This window comes from Cryptomeria japonica, chromosome 11, assembly GCF_030272615.1.
Source record: "Cryptomeria japonica chromosome 11, Sugi_1.0, whole genome shotgun sequence".
In the NCBI taxonomy this organism is placed as follows: Eukaryota; Viridiplantae; Streptophyta; class Pinopsida; order Cupressales; family Cupressaceae; genus Cryptomeria; species Cryptomeria japonica.
Window position 1 is genome coordinate 657,708,501 of NC_081415.1, and position 24,524 is coordinate 657,733,024.

Here is a 24,524-nt window from a genome sequence, read left to right on the forward strand (position 1 = left end):
GGAGTTCTCAATTTTGATTTACTTAGAGCAGGCATTTGGGAGATGGAAAGGGTTTGAGAAAAATCAAAGCTTCCCTTAAATAGGTCTTCTTCCAAGGACGAGTTACAAGGGACAAGGTCTTATTGCTCTTCTTCTGCTATAGCCCCTTCCTGGTCTATTGTTGTCGATATTCTTAGAAACACGTCCGGTGAAAGCTGATGACAAATATCATCATCATCTAGACCAGAATTAAGTGGAACAAATAATTGTATATTTTCCATATTGGCATGATCAATTGGAAAAATATGATCAGATGCAATAACCTGATTATGTACAATTGTTTTATGTCTCCCAATCCAATCATCAAAGTGAGACTATGAAATTATCTCTAGGCCCTCAAGTTTAGATAAATGAGACATATTGTCAACTTTGCCATTCATACTAGGACCCAGTTTATTATCATACCCTAGAGGTTGCATACAATTAGCATACTTTCCCATCATCTCCTCGAGTGCAATTTCATCGAGCCATTTTGAGGCTACACTTAAAATTAGCTCGTCTGCCATTCTTTGAAGCTCTTCTAATTTTTTATTACATTTAGTCAAATGCAAGGAAGGAGAACTTGACTCTATATGAGCAAGACCCGTTAAATCATTCTAGAAGATCATATTTTGAACAATGCTTTTCATTTTGAAATAAGATCTGAGCCCTTTATGTGGGATACTAAAAGAAATATTTTTACCAAAATGAAGCCTAAATGTTCCATTCAATGAGAAAGTAGCATTAATAGTCTTATAAAAAAACCAACTGCTATTAAACTCTAAGAACTTGTGCCTTCTCAAATTAGATGGGAGAAATGCCTTAAGAAGTGCATCTAGCAGTGCTTTATAAACAATCTTAAGATTTATTTCATTAAGGCTTTTCTAGTAAGGAGAATCAGGTGAATCATCTGAATGGGCATTTTTAAATATTGATTGAGAAGAGACATTGGAAGTCATCTCGTCCTACACTTTGAGCATGTGAATTGAAAGCTCATCACCCAACCCTTCCTCATATATAGGACCTCTATTTTCAGACAAATGTAGAGAGCATTGAAGAGGATACAAAGTGTGATCTTTACACATGAAAATCCTTTGTTGAGCAGAACCCTAGCACTGTGTGTTATAGTGACCCAGAGCATTTTGGTGTTGATCTATAGAGGTAGTATTTTGGATTTCTATTTTATGATCCCAAGTTCCCCATTTGCTTTGAATAGAGATTGAATAGAGAAAAGACTTTGAAAGATTAAGAAGGAGACACACTCTGACTTGCAAGTGGATAAAATCGAATGGGATCAAGTCATGCTTTATAAGTATTCCAACCTTATTGGCGAGAGCTTCAATAATATCAGGGTCTCGGTATTCAAGGGGTAGGTCTGGAAATGATATCCAGAAAGGCATGGATTGACATAAATTTGGATCCGGCTTAAAATTGGGTACCCAAGGCAAAGTAAACAGGCCTGATCCCATGCAAAACCATCTCTTGTGCTTATGTACTTTATCTCTATTGGCTTTCAAATCAAATAAAACAATCAGGTATTTTGATTGTGAATCTAAAAATGAAATAGTCTTAACCCCTAGCCACATTTTATTTGCCCATTCCATAATATCAAAAAGTTGTAGATTTTGGTCCCAGAATTTACCTATGAGTGTCGTCTCCTTTAAGAATTTGATATGAGAGGAAAGTAACTCATCTAGTAATTCAATGCTATGACTGCTGGTAATAAAACCCTCGTTAGCCTCTTTCTCTACAGGATGATCCTGGGGCCTATCTTCTTTAGCTTGCAACACCTTCTTCTCAGACCTGATTTTTGCATTTTCCGGCTTCTTTCTCCAAGCTCTGTTATCTTTATTTGGTGTGAAGGAAGCTCTGCTTGTTCGTATTGCCTTAAAATCTTCTCCTTCCAGAAATCTATTATGAATGAAGATATTATTTGGTTTGGTCATAAATATAGGGCTTTTAATAGAGACATTATTTGGCCACGAGACAAAGGATGGGAGATGACGATAAGCATTTGAACGCTTATCAGCTAAACTCAACTTTTGAGCATGAGCATTGAGTCTCTTATTTTGTCCTTTTCCTTTATCAAAAGTCTTCACATGATCCCTATTTGGGAGTTGAGGAGAGCCATCACAAATGTCAAAGATAACCCTAGGACCATATTTATGCCACCTAGTCTTGCTCGACCAAGTAGGAGCTCGCTGTTGCTGAAGGCCATATTTGTGATTATGACCTAACCAGTTTCTACCTGCAAAACCCTGCTGCAGTCCTGTCATGCCTACATCTCAAAGCTTTATCCACCCAATGCCAAATTCAAAATTTGGGAATCAGCCGCTCCCACACCTCCTCCACCACTCCATTCCTCAAACTTGCAAAATAATTGAATTTATAATATTAAAATATTATATATAATAATAAGTATAATTTTATTATATATTTTAAAAATGAAATAAATATAGTTGAATAATAATTTTATATAAAAATTAAATATATTACATTTAACTATATAATATTATTATATCAAGAGTTTTTTTTAAATGTTGCATGTTTATATCATATTATTTTATTTTATAATATTGTATTAGTCAATAAAATTATATTTTTAATCTAAATTTAAATATCAAAAAGTATAAGAATATAAAATATTGACGTTACAAACAATAATAACATTAATTGAAAGATAAACTCAATATTAACAAATAATTTTTTAATTATAAAATTATACATAAATATAGTTAAATTCTTAAATAAATTAAATTTAAATTCAAATAAAATAAAATAAACTAAATTAAAATTGATACAATTTACATTTTAACTTTTACATTAAAAATTACAAGTTAAATCATAGTAAAAAAGCTAAAAATACAAAAAAAGAACATATTAAAAAGATTTTAAAAAATTGATTTTATTTATGTAATTTATTTATTATCATTTGATATAATAAATAATGTCAAATATAGGAGTGACTTTGCCTATATATGTAGGCGGGGACTAATAAAATATTTTTTTAACATTAAAGAATAAGTTAATGGTATAAAGTTTGAAAATATAAGCTATTGTTATATTATTATATAATATAAAAATATAATAATAATAATAATTTGGTATTAAGAAAACATAATAATAAAATCATATTTTAATAATAATTTGGTATCAATCACAATATGATAATATAATAATAATAATGGAAGTGTCCTACATAAAATCCACTTTTTTCTCAAGGATAAGGATAAGAATGAATATAAAATAAATATCAATATCATAATTTAAAAAACATTAGAAAACCATCCCAATATTTTCCCTTCTCACATTTGATTGGCCACTTGTTTTTTTCCAGAAAAAAAAAAACTATAGGCTAATAAAAAATTACAAAAATGAAGAGAAAAATGATTTTAATAAAAAATCAAGATAAAGCATAGAATAATTTTTGACATAATTTTGAAAGCAAATTAAATAATTGAGATTGAAACATTAGTCTCCGCCTATGGATATGTGGGACTAATAATTAACTAATCTGTACTCAATGAAAATTTATTTTCTTTAAAAAAAAAAATTAGTTTCCTTTATAGAAAGTTATTAAAGGTAGCCATCAAACATAAAATTTAAAATTAACTATGAGAAGAGTAACCTCTTCTTCTTCAACACTCCTAATGACCTCCAACTCAGAATCCTCTCTATCCTTAGATGCAGGATGACGGCTCTCCCGAGGACCTACCTTGGTCTCCCCCTCATGGTCAAGGAAGTCACTCCCACCTTTTGGAACACTATCCTGGAACGTGTACAGAAAAAGCTTGCTGGATGGAAAGGGAAGTTCCTTAGTAGTGCGGGGAAGCTTCAACTCCTCACGGCTTCCCTATAGGGAATCCCTGTGTACTTCCTTTCTATGTTTAAAATATCAGGTGCCATGGGGAAAAACTAGAGAAAATCCAAAGAACCTTCTTATGGACAGGCCTAGAAGAGAAAAAGTGCCTTGCTTTGGTCAACTGGGATAGTGTTTGCTTACCCAAATCAATGGGAGGCCTGGGTATAAGAAAGATAAATGCCATGAATAAGGCACTAATAGCAAAGATTGGATGGACCCTGGCTAATTTGAATACGGCTAATCTTCCCCAAGGATCCAAGTTATGGAACAACATCCTGAAAAGCAGATTGATTGTAAGAGAAGGATTGAAATGACAATTGGGAAATGGTAGAAAAGTGAGATTCTGGGAAGGCTTTTGGACAGAGGACAGACCCTTGGCTAACACCCATTTCCATCAAATTATGCACCACCTAAAGGGTCTCCTGGGAGATTATATAACTGATTATTTGGAACCTGAAAGGAAAGGTTGGAAGGATATTGTCCACATCTTCAGCAACAGGCCTAACCTGGTCCCTCGTGCTCAGGACCTGCAGAACATTATGAAGAAAACTAGAATCCCCCTATCCTCTCATGAAGACAGATTTATCTAGAAAGAGACCCAATCGGGCTCCTTCTTGGCCAAATCTGCTTACAATTAGCTCCTGAGACCTCCTACGGATGTTGAGTGCTGGAAGAAAATATGGAACCCTCAGCTAATCCCTAAAATTAATTTCTTCTGGTGGTCCCTCATGCATGGTAGAACCCTCACTCTGGATAACCTGAAAAGGAGGGGATTCCAGCTCCCCGACAGATGCAGCCTGTGTAAAGCTAACAAGGAAACTATTGACCACTTGTTTGTCCTTTGCCCCTTTGTTGAACATCTATGGACTAACACTATTCAGAAATGTGGTCTCTTTTGGGTCTTCCAGAATGACATTAAACAATTTATCTTTAATTGGAACCCCCCCTCCCATCACCCCCTCATCATTCAATTATGGAGACAAATACCACCGCACATCTGCTGGGCCATATGGAGAGAAAGAAACAACATAATTTTCAAAGACACTGAAACCCCCCTTGATAGTGTTGCTCACATTTGCTTTAAGTTGATCTCTGAAAAACATAGAGGTGACAAAATGGAAAACCCTCCCTAACCCTTCTAATTGGATAGAGAAAAAAATTGTTGAAAAATGGAAGCTCCCTCCCAGTTTTGAAATCTTCAACAACAGTGCCAAAAACAAAAGAAGGATGACTAGATGGTCAACCCCTAAGTTGCACTGGTATAAGCTGAACTTTTATGGTTCAACCAATTGTACTATCAAGCGGGAGGTGGAATCATTTGGGATAATTTGGGGAATACAGTGGCTGCCTACACGAGCAACCTAAAGAACAATACAGTCACCCAAGCTGAAGGAATGGCCCTCCTATGGGGTCTGAAATTGGCCATCTCCATAGGAATTAAACAGCTGGAAATTGAAGGAGACTCTCAGATTATTGTGGAATCAATGAAAGGGAGTTCTACTGCAGGTTGGCGAGTGGAATCCATTCTGAGGGATGTCATGGGCCTTCTGGTCAACCTGGATGACTTCACCATCTGTCATATCTTTAGAGAAGGAAATGAAGTTGTCGATTCAATTGCGGCGGTGGGAAGGCTGCAAAACGGCTTACGATGTTGGAGGGACCCCAATCTGCTGTCAGTCACCACCATGGCGATCTTGGAAAAGGAAAAGGCCTATGCCCAAGAAGGAACCATTTTATCCGCCCAAAGATGAAGGAAACCAACTTTCAAATTTTAAGTTGGTACGCGAATCCCGCCCATTACTATCTCAAACAACCACGTATCAAAGGCAGGCTTAGTCACCACTACCACAAGGGATGGATTTATGATGACAGTACAGGTATTGGGAATGATTATTCCCTAATTATTACCCGGACAGAGCCAACTAGTGATGATAAAGATGATGAATGAGAAAGGTCAAATCACATTGGCCCAATTGAAGGTTCACACGTTCCGAGTAGATTTTCTATCTTTGATATCTACTCGGACATAAGAGATAATAATCACTCCGATTATTACGTCCTCTTAGCTCAAGTTTGGCACAATGTTTTTAATCAACTCTACCTTAATCTTGCCTCGGCTCTTTGTTTTTTCTGGAAGAAATCACTTTCATTCTATTAAGCTGGAGGAACCAAGAATGGGGGGATAGGCTCAGACTGGAACCCAATAAAGTGGATGAGTTCAAAGCAAAACCGATGGTGTGGTTTGTCTGCTCAGAAGGCAGCATTGATAAGTTCATGGAAAGTATGAAGGGAAATGACGAAAGACTATCCAAGCAGTTCGTGACTTCCTGGGAAGATAGAAGAGTAACCATGAGGGGCATCTCGTTCGAAATCAATAAAGAGGTGATATCCCAGGTGATAGGTCTTTCTATGGAGGGAAGGAAATGGAAAAAGAAGAGCTGTATTGCGGATTCCACTAGCCTTAATTAGTTCTTCCGCCAGGGCGAAAACCCTATTAAGAGGGCGGGCGGCTTCAACAAGGAGGAGCTCCCTCACTCGTGGGACAAGGTCTGCTATATCGTGATGAAGTATTTCATGCTGGAGGGAAGGTATGGAATATTCTATTACTACCATCTCCCATTCCTAAACCATTTGAGGAATAAGGACTATATTTCCATTCCATTTTTCTTGCTGCATTCTATGGATGCTAATGTTAAGGATATAGCCGAAGCTATGAAAAAAGGGAAAGATTTCCCCATCCTTCACTAAGGCCTCATTCTCCACCTGTACAACTTTCACCTCGCCCTCTGCTTGCTCCATTCCATCTCTGTCCAAAACATGACTAATACTAGCCCTTCAACCCAACCTCCTGCTAATATCGATGCTAGCCCTCCTCGGCTTTCGGAAATTGGCTCTTGCAGCAAGAAAACTAAAAAACACTCCCTGGAGGAGGTTAGAACTCCCAAGAAAGTCAAAATTCAAGAGATTGACTCTGATATGGAATTTACCAAAGATGCCAATACCCCCCATCGCTCTAGCAAGCTTGCCTCAAAACCCTCAGATAAATCCCTGAGAGACCCCTCCTTTTCGCATGACACTAGCAATTCCATTCTGACTGATAAAATGGCTCTGCCCTACCATAACCCGACCCCCCATCCTGTGAGCTCCACTCAGGTTTGTGAGAGCCCCACCTCTTCCAAGAGTCCAGAGCTAACAAATTTCCCCTCCCCGACTTTCATGCTGGAAAAAATGATGGTTGTGGAGGAGGCGAGTAGCGTTAAAGAGGAGGAAAACAACATGGCGGAGCTGGAGAAGAAGATGGAGGCCCTCTCTGATAATGTGTAGGTTATCACCAGTAGACTGGAGGCAGTGGAGTCCAAGATGCATGATGTCTCTAAATTTGCTTTGAATGTTATGCGATGCTCGACTACCACTCTATGCCTCATGCAAGAAAGCACGTCCAAAGGTAAAGGCAAGGATGACGAGGACTACAAAGCCCTATTCAAATTCCTCACCAAGGAATGGGCTAGAAAGCTACTCCCCAAGAAGAGCCATGGAAAAAATAAATAATTTTCTGAATGTGGAGGAACACTGGTTTTTTGTCTACGACTAGTAGCCTATGGGCGGATAGCTTTAGTTTATGCTTTTGTTTATATTTCTTTGCTTATTGCCCTGCGTGGCAAATGACTATAACTCTGATTAGTACTACGTTAACTCTGATATACTCTCGTAGAATGATTTTTGTTTTTTTAAGGCTGTAACTCTACTGATTATCTGCGAACAGTGGTCCTACCACTGGCCTTCTAATTGTTCCTATGGGTCAGCCCCCTTGTTTTTTGGCTGCTCTTAATATCAAAAACATAAAATTTAAAATTGAATTAAAAATATGTTTTTTTTAATATCTAAAAAAAAATTAAATATAATATCTTTATGCATGTCCTAATTAAATTAGATAGCATAATTATTAAGTTAAAAAAATCAATTAATAATATATTTTTTAAGCAATTTCTATAGTATAATGAATAGGTAACTAATATGTACTCAATGATTTTTATTTTCTTTTAAAGAAAAATTGATTGAGAGTATAATTTTGAAGTTCAACAAAACTTATTAGTGTAATCTATTTTTAAAGCAATTACAATTAATTTAATAGTGTACTTTATAACTAATTAATTTGTATACTCAATGAAAAATTATTATTTTTTATAAAATTCAGTTTCCTTTATAAAAAAGTTACTAAAAGTAGCCATCAAAAATAAAATTTAAAATTGAATTAAAAATATATTTTTAAAAAATATTTAAAATTAAAGATAATATCTATATGCATGTGCCAATTAATTTAGATAGTATAATTTTGAAGTACAACAAAATAAGTTAACAAACTATTTTAAAGAAATTTCTATTAATCGAATAATATAATGAATAACTAACTAAAGTGTATTCAATGGTTTTTTATTTTCATTTAAAGAAAAAAGTGATTTCAAAAAATTATTTAAGGTAGCCATCAAACATAAAATTTAAACTTAAATAACATAAAATTTTAAACTTAAATTAAAGATTTTTTTAAAAAACATCTAAAATTAAAGATAATATCTTTATGCATGTCTCAAGTAAATTAGATAGTATACTTTTAAAGTTTAGCAAAATCACCTTTTTAAAGACAGTTTCTATTAATTGAATAATATAATGAATAACTAACTCATGTGTAGTCAATAAAAATCTATTTTCTTTTATAGAAAAATTAGTTCTCAATGAAAATCTATTTTCTTTAAAGAAATTTATTAAACATAGCCATCAAACAAAATAATATAAAATTGAATTAAGATATATATTTTTAAAAATGTCTAAATTTATCGATTGGAGTTTTTTTTATAGCGGCGTTGCGCGTGGAGGGAGCCGAACACGGGCTAGGGCATCATAGCCCTAGCTCATAGGAGGAACTGCATGCTGGTGTGGTGACGTGAGGGTGGCGGTTGCGGACGTGGGTGTTGTTGCAGGAGGGTTTGGCTTCGAGGCTGCGGGGGTAAAGGTGGAGCGGTGGCTGTGGGTGGTGGGAGGTGTTGCGGGGGCAGGGGCTCAGGGTTCCTATGGAACTGCAGCTTGTGCGTGGGGTAGGGCAGTGGGGGGATCTAGCTGCATGGTGGGGAGAGGGTGTTTGTTGCAAGAGGGTGTGGAGTCATTGACCAGCTCCTTTCAGGAGGTGGGCTCACCGAGAGGTGCGATGTCTAGACATGGTGGAGATGCCTCGAAGGTGCCTCACGATATGGATTTCTGGGTTGCGGTGGGTTTGAAATCTCCACCCCATAATATAAAGACCTTTGATAATAACCTTTTTGCCTCAGAATCTAGGGCTGGAAGTGCTGGGGGTTCTTGGATCTCAAAGATAAATGGCTGCCTGGAGAAGTGCAACAAGAGACCTAGGGTGAGTATTCCTCCGGAGATGATAGCGGAAGATGTTGATTATTTTTCCAAACATTCGTTATACTGCAAATTTTTGGGGATGAGGGTTTCTCTGTAGTTTTTAGAGAATTGGGATCAGAGATCTTGGGCTCCGGAAGGGGAGATGGAGCTTATGTTACTGGCAAACAACTACTTCATGGTTACCTTCAATTGCATGGAGGATCGGAGTAGGGTTTTTGAAGGAGGGTCGTATTTTTACAACCAGGTGGGATTTTTAACAAACCCTGGCATGAAAGGTTCAACCCTTCGGAGGAACTCCCGAATAGGGTCCCAGTGTGGGTCCATCTACCACGTCTTCCGGTGGAATGTTGTCAAGAGGATGTGCTACGGATTCTTGCTTTAATTCTTGGGAGGCCATTTGGAGCCTCTTCGCAAACCCTAAGGAAAAGGGTAATGACCTTCGCTCGCATGAGTGTTGAAATTGATCTTAGTAAGCCTTTGCCAGATGCTATAGATATGTGTGCAGGCTCTTATTCCTGGGTTCAGCAACTGGATCATGAGACTTTACCTTTTCAGTGTCGCCTATGTCATGAGTACGGTCACTTGCAGCGCAAGTATCCTAGGTATAAACTGATGGTGTGCCAATCTCAACAGCCGACCCATAACACAAATGGGGTTGATAAAGGAAAAGTCGCCATGATTGGGGAAGCTATGGGTACTGATGGTTTTGTCCCAGTTAAGACAAAGAATAGGAATCGGGGACAAAAGAGGCCCCTACATGAGAGACAGGAGGAGGATACCTTTAACAGGTTTGAAGCCCTGGATGACCTCACCCAATAGGAGGTGAACCCTGGGCTGACTCCTTTAGATCAGGGTGCTCCAGGGTTGGCTGATGATAGTGTGAATTGGGACTCGACCCAGGCTATGCAAATCGTTGGGAGCTGGCAAATGGAGATGGATCAACCAATTGTGGCTCAGTTGGGGACCATACCTAGTGTTGTGGGGGGAGGTCTCTCCTTCAGCTCAAAAATTGGAATCTACTGGGGCAAAAAGTAACAAGATGGGTTTACATTTGGGTCTCCACCAAAAGGACATTAAGAAAGGATCATCGGAGAAGAGTTCAAAGGCTGGCAGAAAAAAGGACTTAGAGAAGATCAAATTGATGGGGGAGAATTTGGTTGAGTCGGGGTTAGTGAAGACTCTGGATTCTCATTTTCCAATCCCCCTAAATGATTGTTTTATCATGAAATGTGAGGGGCTTGAATAGTGGCCCTAGACAAAAAACTGTTCGGGAGTTGATAAGGAGCCATTCTCCTGATATCCTATTTTTGCAGGAGACAAAACTTTCTGTGGAAAGTATGATGGATCTGGTGCCAAAGCTTTGGGGGAGATGCCAGTGTCAGTGTATTGGGGTTGTGGGCTCCTCAAGAGGGGTGGCCTGTCTTTGGAACCCTCTAAGGATTTGCCCTGTCTGGTGGGCGGCCTCCAGATCTTCATTATTCGGGGTTGTCTCTAGTCTTGAGACGGGGGAATATATCTTGGTTACTAACATCTATGCCCCCACTGATCTTCAGGGTAAGAAGCATTTATGGTCTCATATCTCTTGTATGTGGAGGTTGGTCCCCTTACATCCTTGGATTATGGCAGGCGATTTCAATGCCATCCTTGAGTTGAGTGAGAAAAAGGGGGGTGTTATGCTGTTAGAACCTTCGTCTTTCCTTTTTTGAGATAATATAGCTTCGTTGCATCTTGTTGACATTAATCCTGGTAATGGTCTGTTCACCTAGACCAATAGGAGGGTAGGGGAGTATTGGATTGCGGAAAGGCTGGGTCGTTTTCTAGTTTCTAGTTTTTGGATTGGTGGGGAGTGGTCCACAAGCTCGAAGATTCTTGACTGGAGAGGATCCGATCACTGGCCCATCAAGTTGGTTTCTTCTTCTACTCGGGTTTCTCGCTCTCCTTCATTCAAATTCCAACTTATGTGGCTTCGGGATCCTGCTTTGCAGACTCTTGTAGCGGAGTGGTGGAGGCAAGGGAGGCCAACCTTTGACACTGCTATGTACACTTTTTCCAAGCAATTGCAATTTGTTAAGTTTCAGCTTAAAAAGTGGAACTGTCAAGGTTTTGAGAATATTTTCCATGCTAAGAAAGCTACTCAGATTGTGTTGAATGGCATCACCAGTGACATCAGAGAGCATGGTTTGTCTGAAGCCTTGCTTAGGGAGGAAGACAGGGCTGTCAAGGCTCTAGAGGAATGGGAACTTAGGGAGGAAATATACTAGAAACAGAGAGATCGTATTGATTGGCTTCAAGAGGGGGATAAGAACACTACCTTCTTCTTCAATTTAGTGAAAGCAAGAAGACATGGAAATGCTATTCCGACTCTGGTTAATGATAGAGGTGAGAAACTTTTATCCTTGCAGGAGATTTCTAGGGAGTCTTTACTTTATTTCCGGTTTCTCTTCAGGGAGGATTCTCAAGGGGAACCAGTGGAGGAGAATCAAGTTCTTGATTGCATCCCTTCTATAGTTACTAGGGAGATGAATGAGCAGCTTATGGGCCCCATTTCGTTGGAAGAACTAGAGAGGATTGTTTTTCACATGAGAAAGGGAAAGCCTCCTGGACCGAATGGGTTCCTGGTTGAATTCTTTCAAGAGTTCTGGGATATTATCAATCTGGACTTATGGGATGTAGTTCAGGAGTCCCAAAGGAATAAGTAGATGCTTCGGGCCTTGAATGCAACTTTCATTGCACTCATCCCCAAGTGTCATGGGGCTAACCGGTTAGGCCAATTCCGACCCATCTCTCTCTGCAATGTGATTTACAAGATTATCTCTAAGATGATAGCGGATAGGTTGAAAAAGTGTATGGGGGATGTTATCTCTGAGGAGCAGAGTGGGTTTGTGGAAGGGCGCCAAATCCTAGATGGGGTGGTCATTGCTACGGAGACCATTCACTCTATGGCAATCTCCAAGGAAAAAGCTATGTTTATTAAGTTGGATATGACTAAGGCTTACAATAGAGTTCGTTGGTCCTTCCTCCATAATATTCTCAGGGCGTTTGGCTTTGCTAATGAATGGATCTAATGGGTAATGAGTTGTGTGACGTCTACATCTTTCTCGGTGCTAATCAATGGAGATCATACTGAGCTATTTGGTGCTTCTGGGGGTCTTCGCTAGGGGGACCCCCTATCCCCATACCTATTCATTCTTTTGGTTGATTAAACATAATGTGGGTTGGGGATTTATTCAGGGATGGAATTGGGGTAATGACTTGCAGCCGGAGTCTCACTTGCAATTTGTCGATGACATGACCCTGATGGGAATTTCTCGGATCAGAGAGGCCACTAATCTGAGAAAGGTTTTGGATGTTTATCTTGCAGCTTCAAGCCAGATGATTAATGAGAATAAATATTCTATCCTCTTTTTCAACACTCCTGGTTCTATTCAAAGGAGGATTTCTCTTATCCTGAGATTCCAAGTGGGCTCTCTGCCTTTGACTTATTTGGGTATTCCTATTTCTTCTGGTAACCCTCCTAGGGAATCTTGGTAGGGTATCTTGGATAAATTTCACACGAAGGTTGATCACTGGACTAATAGATGGTTATCCTTTGCTGGGAGGGTTCAGCTGATTCAGTCGGTGGTCCAGGCTCTTTCGACTTATCGTTGTATGCTTCAAGTGGATCCTAAGTGGTTCTTGAAGGGATTGGACTCTCTGGCTAGGCAATTCTTATGGGCAGGTAACCTCTCCTCCTCCAAATGGAGTCTTGTCAATTGGGAGTTGGTGTGTAGCCTAGAGCACTCAGGGCGGCTTGGTTTAAGGTATTTTATTTGGAGAGGCTCTGGCGGCTAAATTGTACTGGAGGTGGCGTGTTGAGTAGGATCGTGGCTGGGCTAGGATTTTGGCCTACAAATATATGCACAGGATCTCGATGGAGGAAATTCCAAGATATCCACTTGCAGGTAAAGGTTCAATGATTTGGTGTATTCTTAAGAAGGGGGCTTCTCTTATTAAGGAAGGTCCCTTTTGGATTTGCAGGAGGGGGGAAGAGGTCCTATTCTGGAACGACTCTTAGGATGGTTACCCCCCCATCCTGGATCAGTTTCCCAACATTGGGAATCTTTGCCAGAGGTTTTTGGAGGCGGGGTGGTCTAGGGTGAGTGACTTCAAGGCTGTGTATAGGTGTGGGTGGCTGGAGATGGAGCAGTGGAAGGCTCCAAATGAGTGGCCGATTGCTGGGATGGAGGAAGAGTGTGCGGAGTTGTATGGCATTCTGTTGAATAGACACTATAGTTCTCTCAAGGGTAGGGATGGACTTGCTTGGTTTCTGAATCCCAAGGGCGTCTTTACTGTTGCTAGTGGATATCGGGTACTCTTGAACTGAAGACTTGAGGGAAGAGAGGTGCCCTAGTGGAAATAGGTGTGGAATAATCTTTCTTGGCCAAAGTGTAACTGCTTTGCTTGGACTTTGGCATTGAACAAATGCCTAACCTGGGACAATATCTGCAAGCAGGGATTTTTGGGGCCTTCCATTTGTGCCTTGTGCAGTAATGGGGAGGAAGACTCCTCACACCTATTTTTCAGATGCCCCTTCTCTATGCTTATTTGGCACTATTGGTGGGGGTGTGTGGAAGCATCCTTGTGTTCACGTGGATTCACTAGTGGAGTTTTGGAGTAGTTTGGGCATACTTCCTATCTCCTCCTCCTTCCTCCTGACTGTCTGGTACATCGAGCCCATTTTCATACTGTGGTAGATCTGGCTCGAGAGGAATAGGAGGATCTTTTGTGAGGTCAGACTGGTGGTTCAACAAGTGTGGAATAGAATCATTGTTATGATCTGGGAGACGGTGGAAGCTAAATGTGAGGTGCATTTTACCCTGAATAGAGATGAGGCGGATATTGTGAGTAGGTTGGGGTTGCAAGAATTGTCTCTTGCCTTAGCTTGTGTTAGGAGAGGTAGATGTACTTTGAAGAAGGTTCAAAGGATGGGAAGATGGATACCTCCTCAGGATGAGTTTATCAAGGTTAATACCGATGGCTCTCTAGGGGTAACCCAGGCCCTGCTGGGGTTGGTGGTGTTGGTAGGAATCATATGGGGGAGGTGGTCCTCTTTTTTCCGGTTCATAAAGGGTGGCATTCTAATAATTTTATGGGGGGCTTTGCTATTCTCTATGACTTGGAGCGTTTCTAGGAGTTGGGTCGCAGGAAGGTTTTTTGTGAATCGGATTCACAAATTATGGTGAACTTGTTGACGGAGCAGAAGGTGAGTGGGGTTCATTGGCAGTTGGTAGAGATTGTTCGTCAGATTCTTCATATTAGCTTGGCTATGGAGCAGGTGTCTTTCATCCACATTCCTCATGAGTGGAATAGAGCAACAGATTGTTTGGCTAAGTGGGTCTCGGAACATGGTAGTGATTGGAAAGTGGAAGGTTGGGAGCATCTTTCCCTGGATTATTGTCAAGACTTGCCAAATATTCTTGCTGAGGACATGGATGGGTATGAAATTGGCTGATTTGGGGTTGGGCTTGTGGTTCTTTTCTAGGGCCTTGGGGCCTTGGTTCTCTTTGTAATTCTTGTGTCTAATTTTCAATAAAGCTTTTACCCCTTTATTTAAAAAAAAAATGTCTAAATTTAAATATGATATCTCTATGCATGTCCCAATTAATTTAATAGTAAAATTTTGAAGTTCAACAAAATCAATTAAAAATTTATTTTTAAAACATTTTCCATTAATTGAATAGTACAATAAATAACTAACTAATATCTAAAATTATAGATAATATAAATAAAATCTATTTCAAATATTGATATTTTTCCAAAATTGAATCCACCTCTTTGACAAAAAAAAGCCTTTGCAGAATACAAGTGTTCATCTGATTTGCCCAACCTTCATGGTCATTTATCACTAATTTTTTACAAAATACAATAACAACAAAGGTTGCCTATTGGTGCGAAAACCAAATCTATGCTCTCGTTGCCAAGTGTTGTAGCTACATTTTGCATAATTGCAATAGAGGAAGGTCTTAGGTCATGTTCATTGAGATTGTCCCCTGCAATTCAATTAATCAAGATAAATGTATGCATAATCATTTAAGTTTAATTAATTAAACGTGTTCATTAATCATATTATTTAGTTATTTATTTCCTATTTAAATATCAATATATAATAGATTTTTAAGTATTCCAAAACCACAATTAAAAAATAGTTTTTTAAAAATTAAAATAAATAAAATATGCGTGGTTTAAGATTAATTCACTACTTTTATTTCTATCTCTTCATATGTTGGTTTCAGACCTAGTAATTCATTTTTGAACTCCATATCATTGAAATCTTCAAAGCAATACAATAGATTTACTGTTAAAGTATTCAATGAAGGAGAATTTCTAAGAACAAAACCCAACACAAATAATTTTATTTACTCTAATGTGATGAAATATACACAGATGCATTCTTCAAATTTGGAAAGAGCAAGTTTGATATCGTCTCATTCTTCTTTCCCCTTACCATTATAGTTCCCAACCATACAAAAGATGAACAATTGATGGGAAAAACCAAAGATCTTGCTCGATAAAACATTGGATTTGAAATGAGTAAAAGAAGAGAAATGTTACCATCATGTATGGAAATACTTTGAGTTCTTCAAGGTTAGGAAAGATGCTAAGGATAGTTGGACAAGATAAGCCACAAAATATTGATGATGTGCATCCAATGTTGGGGATGAATATAATTTATTTCCTCCATTATTAACTTTGAATTCGACATCTCAAAACTATCATATCTTCATATTTAAAACCAATCCCTACTTCAAGATAGATTCATGGATGGTGTGCTATATATAAAGTTTTGAGATGACCAAATAAAAGAATTGAAGATGTAAAAGTAAAAATCCAAATCTACAAGTTTTAAAGGAAAACATCCATATCACATTAAAATAGAAAGTTGCCCAATATTACATTGAAATGGAAAGTTGCCCAATATTAGATTGATGAGTGGTAATTTTAATCATATAGAAATTTTATTGACAAACATTCTTCAATCCATTATGTGCGTATAATACGCCTCTTGACATAATAAAAAGCAATGTAAAAAAATGCATTTAGGGATCCATGAAATCCAACAATAAGATGTAAAACTTTTGAGCCAATTAGATTCGAGAAAAAAATAAATTAGAAACTTAAAAATCATGCATCTTAACTTTTAAAAAATGAAAAAAAATGGATTAAAAGAAAAAAATTGACAATTCTTATTGGTGGAGAAACAATTGAATAAAAATGAGTTAAGAAAAACTAATTGCAATAGTACTAATAAGCTAAGCAACCACATGAAAATTTTCCCTTATTGCTAGCATACATGTTTTTAGAGAAATATATGTAAAGTATTCAAAAGTTCTTTTAGAGATGTCTATTTAATTAATTGTATATTATAATTTTATTTCAAAATGGAATATTTTCAAATACATAACTAGGTTTAAAGGAATAAAGGCTATGCACAACTTTCTATTAACATAGAATGTTGCTACCATCTAATCCTTATCTTTATCCCAAAAAATAAAATTTTCTTTGAAAATGTTTATAGAGATATATATACTTAAACTTCTTGACCTAACTACTATTTTTTATTGTATTGATTTAATGCAAAAGATTACATAAGAGAGAAAATTAATAGACTATCAAAGAATAGAACATAACAACAAACATATAGTTGTATGCGAACATATTTACAAACATAAGATTGAGAATCACAACTACAAATAGACATTGGAAAAACAATTACATGTTTATAAACATAAAATCTATAACATAGACAATACACATCTGGTTTGTTGGTCAACTAGGAATGACATAAGAAGCTGTAACAAAGAAAATACAATTTTGATTGTTGAATCGCCAACGGTGAAATGAGCAAGTCTGGGAAGAATGACAACCAATTGTGACAAAAATAGGACCAAGAGGGACAACATAAGCAATACATATCTTGTTAGAGTTATCTTGTATTAGCTAATAATTATTTATTTAATTAATTATTTAATTATTAGCCTATTATACTTTATGCTTAAGCTAAACTTAGGCATTTAATAATATTGTAAGTATTTAATAATTATTAAATACACATTATCCCTTTAAGGTTTCTTTAGGGTTGCACATATTTAGTGTTGCACACCTTTAGGGTTGCTAATATCATTTTATAAGGATTGTATTGTACTTTTTCATTTAATTGAATTCCCTCTTTGAATGATAATCTTTTTCTTCAAAGCCATTATTGTTTTTCTATCTCCAATCTTCTCTTGTGACATGTATTTTGCTTGCAGGTGCTCTTGGGATCTCTGAAGTTGTATTTTCTCAACTTCTTCATGGTATTAGAGCCTACATCTGCTGCTGCTTGTTCCTGATTTTTTAGAAGATTTTTTGGAGGGTTTCAAACTTTTTTAGAGTTTTTTTATTGGATATGGGGTAGTTGTTTTGTTTCTGATCATTTTTGGCTCAAACGACTCTCACCGTTGAGCTCAAAACTCCCCCAAACCCCCCATGTCAATATAAAATTTGTCAAATTTCGATAAATTTGGGTTTTGGACATTTTTTGACACAAATTTTGAGAAATTCATCAGAAAAATCATTAAATGATTTTTTAGAGCAATTTGGGCCAAAAAAAGACCTCACCGTTGGCTTTCGAAGGGCGTTTCCATTCATTTTAATATATAATTCGACCTATTTCGATGACAAGGGCATCTGGGCCGTGATTTTTTCATTGACACGCTTTGCGAGACACAAAAATCCGTACAGCTGTACCTGCAAATGCGTCAGAAAATTTTCATCAATTTTTTTTTTTTTAATACTCTTTATGCCCTAAAAGAGGGGTTTTTTTCTTTTGGCCGTAACTTGGTCATACTGAGGCACTTTTTTGAAAACTTTATATCATCGGAAAGCTCTTTTTGAGCTCTCTTCAGATCTGGAGGTTTGATCTTTTGATTTTCTTTTTTGATGATGTTTTTTTCTGTCAAAGCCAAAAGTTCCTTTTTGCACTTTGGGAGACATAACTTGAGCATCCGCACTCCGTTTTTCAAAAAATTTATATCATTGGAAAGATTGTTCTGTGCACTTTCCAGTCATATGAGTTTTCTTTCCATATTCTACTCCAAGTACATTTTATTTAGTTTTTTGCTTTTCAGCACTCTGGTGAATATCTTGGATGTTTCAGGTCTTGGGATCTCTTTCTTTGAGTAGGATGTCTCATCTTTGGTTGTTCTTTTTGTATTTCCAGTCTTATGTCTCTTCTGATCTTTGTATACATCATTTTGTAAGCATTTCCTTTTTTGCAAACGCACTAAGATAAAGTGCTACTATGCATTGTATACTTGGGATCTTACATATCTTGTGCCTTATTGTACATGCACTACATTATAAAGTGTTGTGGGGGGGTTGATGTTTGCCTTTGCTTTCCATCTACCTTTGTCATGTGAGTGTTCCTTCCATGACATTAGCCTCATGATGTGTGTCAAGTGAGTGTTCCTTCCACGACACTGTATTTTCTCTGCACCTTCGATGTTCTTGGTTCTTCGTCATGCAGTTCTTGTTGGTCGTTCTTTTCAGTGTACCTGTCCCTCACTCTTTTCAGCATTATGGGGGGGTTTCTCATGTTGTTCTAATGCTTCCTTGGTTTGTTGGTTCAACTCTTCAGGCTTTGGTGTTTTATGCCATCTGTATCTTCGAGTTCAGTTGTTTGTCTTTGGTTGCCATCTGATTCGAGTAGTGTTATTTGAGGGCACTCACGCAGATTACAGTCTTCTCTACCTGATCATCTTCTATTTTAGTGGAGGTTCTTCAGATCAACAGTTATTCTTCGACAGTGTTTGCAGGTTCTTCATGCTTCAGTGATTCTCTTGTATTCCATCTCTTTTTGGAATAGAGTTTTTTTCCCACGTGGTTTTCTCTATTTCTCCGGTTCATAGATATTTGGTTGTGATTGGGTACCTCATCAGACTTTGTTGCCAGGAACCAAATTTTTTACCTTCTCATGTAGTTGCATTTTTTTTTGCTTCATGCATTTAGTTTTTTAGCTACTCCCTAAGTTCATCTTAAGGGGGGGTGTTAGAGTTATCTTGTATTAGCTAATAATTATTTATTTAATTATTAGTCTATTATACTCTACACTTAAGCTAAACTTAGGCATTTAATAATATTGTAGGTATTTAATAATTATTCTAATTATTAAATACACATTATCCCTTTAAGGTTTCTTTAGGGTTGCACATCTTTAGGGTTTCTAATATCCTTTTATAAGGATTGTATTGTACTTTTTCATTTAATTGAATTCCCTCTCTGAATGACAATCCTTTTCTTCAGAGCCTTTTTTTTTTTTTTTTCTATCCCCAATCTTTTTCTTCAGAGCCATTATTGTTTTTTTGTCTCCAATCTTTTTCTTCAGAGCCATTATTGTTTTTTTTGTCTCCAATCGTCTCTTGTGATAGGTATTTTGCTTGTAGGTTCTCTTGGGATCTCAGAAGTTGTATTTTCTCAACTTCTTCATATCTGATATACCAACAATAACATTAGCAAGACTTGATGAAACAACAATCAATCTTCAAAAGAGGATCTTAGTCCCTATGCCATGACCACCTTCCTTTTGTTGAGTAGTAGCTTAACCTAAAGTTTGATTTGTTGAATTTGGAAGTCAATCTTCAAATTCTTCTTAGCCTTTGCCTGTAATTGAGAAAATAGTGAAGTTAGACAATTAAAAATATCTAAGTAAAACCTTAGAAAAGTAGCTTCTTGGTGAGTATTAAGGTTATTAAAAATGGCTTTACACCTATATCTCCATATATGGGACATAATCACATGTCTGACCCCATCACCAATAGTATTAACATGTAAACCCCACACCAAGAAGGACTTATTTATAGGTTAATTTGTGTTCAGAGATGGCTAGAAAATCATTAAAAACCAAGTTCCACTATTTTTTAACAAATTGGCATTCCCGGAAAATGTCTTTTATTTTCTTGCTTTTGATAGAAAGGGCAATGGGTAGTTTGAAATGTAAAATCTTCCAAGCAATTAATTGATCATGAACATTGGCTTTTGAATTCCAAATATGGGTAGATAATTTTGACCAATATTTTTCATCGAACATGTATTTCCATTTGGAGTTGAATCGAGACCTTAATGGCATTTTTGGAAGTAGCTGCAAATAAACCTTATTTAAAGGAAAAAATAGAAAAGGATATGTTGACATCCATAACTAGTCTTTGTAAAAGTTGTAGTGGATAGCGGTACACAATTTCATAGACGATTCCAATGGAACCAAAGACTGCACCAAAATTAGAAATACTTTGTATTTGTGGCTTAAATTGAATTGATCTTTAACAACATGCCATGATAGCCAACTTGTATTGTGAAAATCCTAAAGATCTCCAACAATACAAACTCCTTTTTTGAATCTAGGGCATAAGACTGATTCAAAAAGCTTAAGGCAAGGGGTTGATCTTGATAAATGATGTGCTTATTCCATCAAATAGATGAAGTGGAGAAGCTAAAACCATATTGAAGTGAGTTGTCTCTTCATTTTAAAAGAGAACAATAGTGTTGCCAAGCCTTCCATATAGAGAGCAGGGAAGGAAAACCCTTTATTGAGAAAAAAGAAGCATGAAGGAGTTTATCTAACCATCCCACATATTTCCATCTACCCTTGGCAGTAGAAAGATTGATGCAATTCCATATGAGGATCTTCCATGGTTCATCCCCATGGACAACTCTAATAATCCATTTGGTAACCAAACAAAACCCTTATGTTTGTGGGTCTATAAACCCCAATCCACCTTTACATTTGGGTTGGATACAATGAGTCCATGAAGTGGATATGAAACCTCTATTGCCATCCCATTTAGCCCAGCAAAATTGACAAATCATTTTGATCAAATCCTTATATCCCTTTTTTGAAGACATCCAATATGAAGAGAAGTAAACATGTGTTGCAAGAAAAATCTTATTGGCAACTTGCATTTTGCCAGCTAAGGAAAGAAATTTATTACCCCAATCAAAGAGCTTATTCTTGACTCTATTAAGGTACCAATTCCACATATCTGCGAGAGACGCCCCAAAAATGAAAAGGAATACCAAGGTATCCCATAATTTCCTCGTGTTTAACTTGTTTCCACTCTTAGGGAATCCAATGAGGAACATTGCCATTTTGAACCATCAAAAATTCTATTTTCTTATGAGCAATTTTGGAACTTGAAACAACACAGTAAAGCTCAAGTATGTCCATCATATTGTAAATACATTTTCAAAATTTTATAAAAATAACAGCTTGCTATCATCAACATAGTGGGAATTAGCGACAACCATGTTATCAGGAATAGAGATTCCAGAGATTAGCTTCATGTGATTAGCACTTTGAAGTAAATATCCCAAAGCATTGACTATGAGAACATATAAATATGGGGCTAAGGGACAACCTTGCCATATAGATCTTTGTAAAGAAAATGGATCTGTAATTAGATTATTAATAATAATTCGAGCATTGACATCTTGAAAAAGCATTTGAACATGAGCTTGAAATTCAGGACCAAAACCCAACTATTGAAGCATTTTAAGGATAAGACTCCAATAAATTCTATCATAAGCCTTATCAAAATCAAGTTTAACAAAATGGCATTTTGTCCTGTTTGTTGAACCCATTCACTAGTCTTCCATGCTAACATTAGATTGTCAAGAAAAAATCTGCCAACAATGAAACCTGTTTGTTCATCTCTAACAATTTCTTGCACTACTAGTTCGATCTTGATGGCCAAGGCTTTTTGCTATAATTTTATAAGTGTTGAGTAAGGTTATAGGGCATCAACTAGAGATGGAGTTTTCGTGTTTTCCTTTAGGAAGAAGCTTGATTATACCACCATTAATGATAGGCCCCAATGAACCATTCTTATAAGCCTCTAGGTATAAACAATAAGAATCTTCCTTAATGTGTTGCCACATAGCTTGGTAGAATTTCATAAGAAGCCCATTGCTGCCAAGACTTTTGTAAGGGGCCATCAAGAATCTAGAGCCACCTCTACCATTATTTTGGGATGTGTACATAAAGCTAGCATCTCTCCAAATATTGCATAGTACAACATCAAGCTTTAAATTACAAATTGTAACTTCTTGAAGACAAAGCATTTCAGGCTTACATTTAAGAACCATATCTTTCACTTTTTTACTTATGAGGAAGGAGAGAAATCCCTTCAACATTCCAAGAAAGGATCCTAAAGTTCATGATGAGAATGAGAAGGATCGTTGGCCTGGGACAACACACTGGAACTATTGCCAAGATTCAATTTTGGATCTTTGGTTGCATGGTCTTTAGTGGTGGGAGACAGGGATCTAGAATAGTGCCAGAGGCAAGAAGAAGGGGGGGTGGAGTCATAGGAGCACGATTGAGGGGAAAGGGAATAGGGAGAACGAGTATGGGGCTGAGAGGATGAAAGATGTGGAGAAGAAGAAGTGTCTTAAGTCTTGGGAGAAGAAGAATAAAGAAAAGAATCTCAAACCTTGGGAGAAGGAGAAGGGAAAGAAGTGAAAGAGATAGGTGGCTTCTTCCTCTTTCTAATAGAAGTCCATCTATATGACATGATAACATCCTTAAAAGATGAAGCAAACTCCTCAAGAGCATTAGAAGAAATGTTAGGGTCATAAGAGGAAATAGGACCTTTCTTAACAACAAGTATTAGGAAGACAATGGCCGAACGAAAGAGAGAGTGAGCACGGTTGGGAGAGGACTCACGACCACTAGATGGAACAAAATTGGTTAGTGGCTGGGCAAACTTACTCCTCCTAATCATGGATCAAGTGATCTTCCTTTCGACAGTAAAAATATGTATTTGACTTATTCAAGTAAACAAATGGCAGTTCGAAAGCTCATAAACCTGGGCCAAAAAGTTTAATGCTCTTTGACAATGGTTTGTTTAGATCCACCTCAACACAAACCCTTGGGTGAACTCGTAAGCTTGAAACTTTATTAGTACTATGTTTGCACCAGATTAATCTCCCTAATTGAGCCACAATATCCTTTGAAAATGGTTTGAAAGCAAGATTAAGGAAAGGCAACTCAATCCACATGGGATAATGTGAATGAGAGGGACCTTCGGGATGAAAATTGAAGGTCTAGGCTTGCAAATAACAAATTTGCTCGCAAATGACCTAGGTGTCGTATTGTAAGACAACTTGAGTGCAGGCTTTTGACTTGAACATACATGACACATTTCCTTTCCCCATACCTTGTAGGGGTTTCAATCTCCCATCCTCTAGATTCCTAGTTTTGTCTATCCCATTTGTAAAAGTCAGTTTCATGAGTGACTCCTTGTAGAAAAAATAAAATAACAACTTTGCTTTGATATTTTGTAATAACCTCAACAATATCATTAGGAAGTTGAATTTCGAGGGTTTTACCTGAGTGGTCTTCTATCATTATTTCATTTGGATCAACACATATGGCAACATTATCTTTCTCCATATCTATATCAACAAAGATGCCAAAGTTTGGATTTGCAAGGATTGTCTTACACTCCTGGTCTTTTTCTCATGTTCCTTCATGAGAAACCACTCCACCCTGACTAGCCACAAGCTCCTCCTCCTTAGGTGTCGTATCACTATTGGGTTCCAATGTTTGACCCTTATTCATTGACCTAGCTTCGAATTTCAGTCTCATTTTCCTTAGACTCCTGACTTCTTCTACTATTATGGTTTGGAACCTAAATCTGTTGACTCTGTTGCAAGGGAAAGAGAGGCCAGAGGCACTCGTTCCTTGCAAACTACTAAATCTCCATTCTCTTGAGACCCCGTTTTGCCTATTTTGTTCTCCCAAATATAACTTCTTCTGCCTGAGATCCACAAAAATCTGCTTGAAATCCACCAAAATCTACCAAAATCCCTAACTAGAGTTTCAACATTTCATCTCTAATCTCAACAATCAGCACATAAATCTAAGCAGGACCTAACTACTATTGCTATTATTAAATATTATTTAATAACTATTGAGAAATGTACTCCCTTAATCATCACAGATCCAAAACGAGTAGATATTTTGTTTTATTTCCCTCTAAGTCTATACAGATCCAAAACGAGTAGATATTTTGTTTTATTTCCCTCGTCTATACAAATCCAAAACCAATCCATGACGAATACATTCTTTTGGGACTACCACACAAGTCCAAAGTCGGAAGTGTAACAAAAAGCTAGAAACAATCTAGCGAAATTTAATTTTGGAAAGCACCCAACACGATCGAATTAAAAG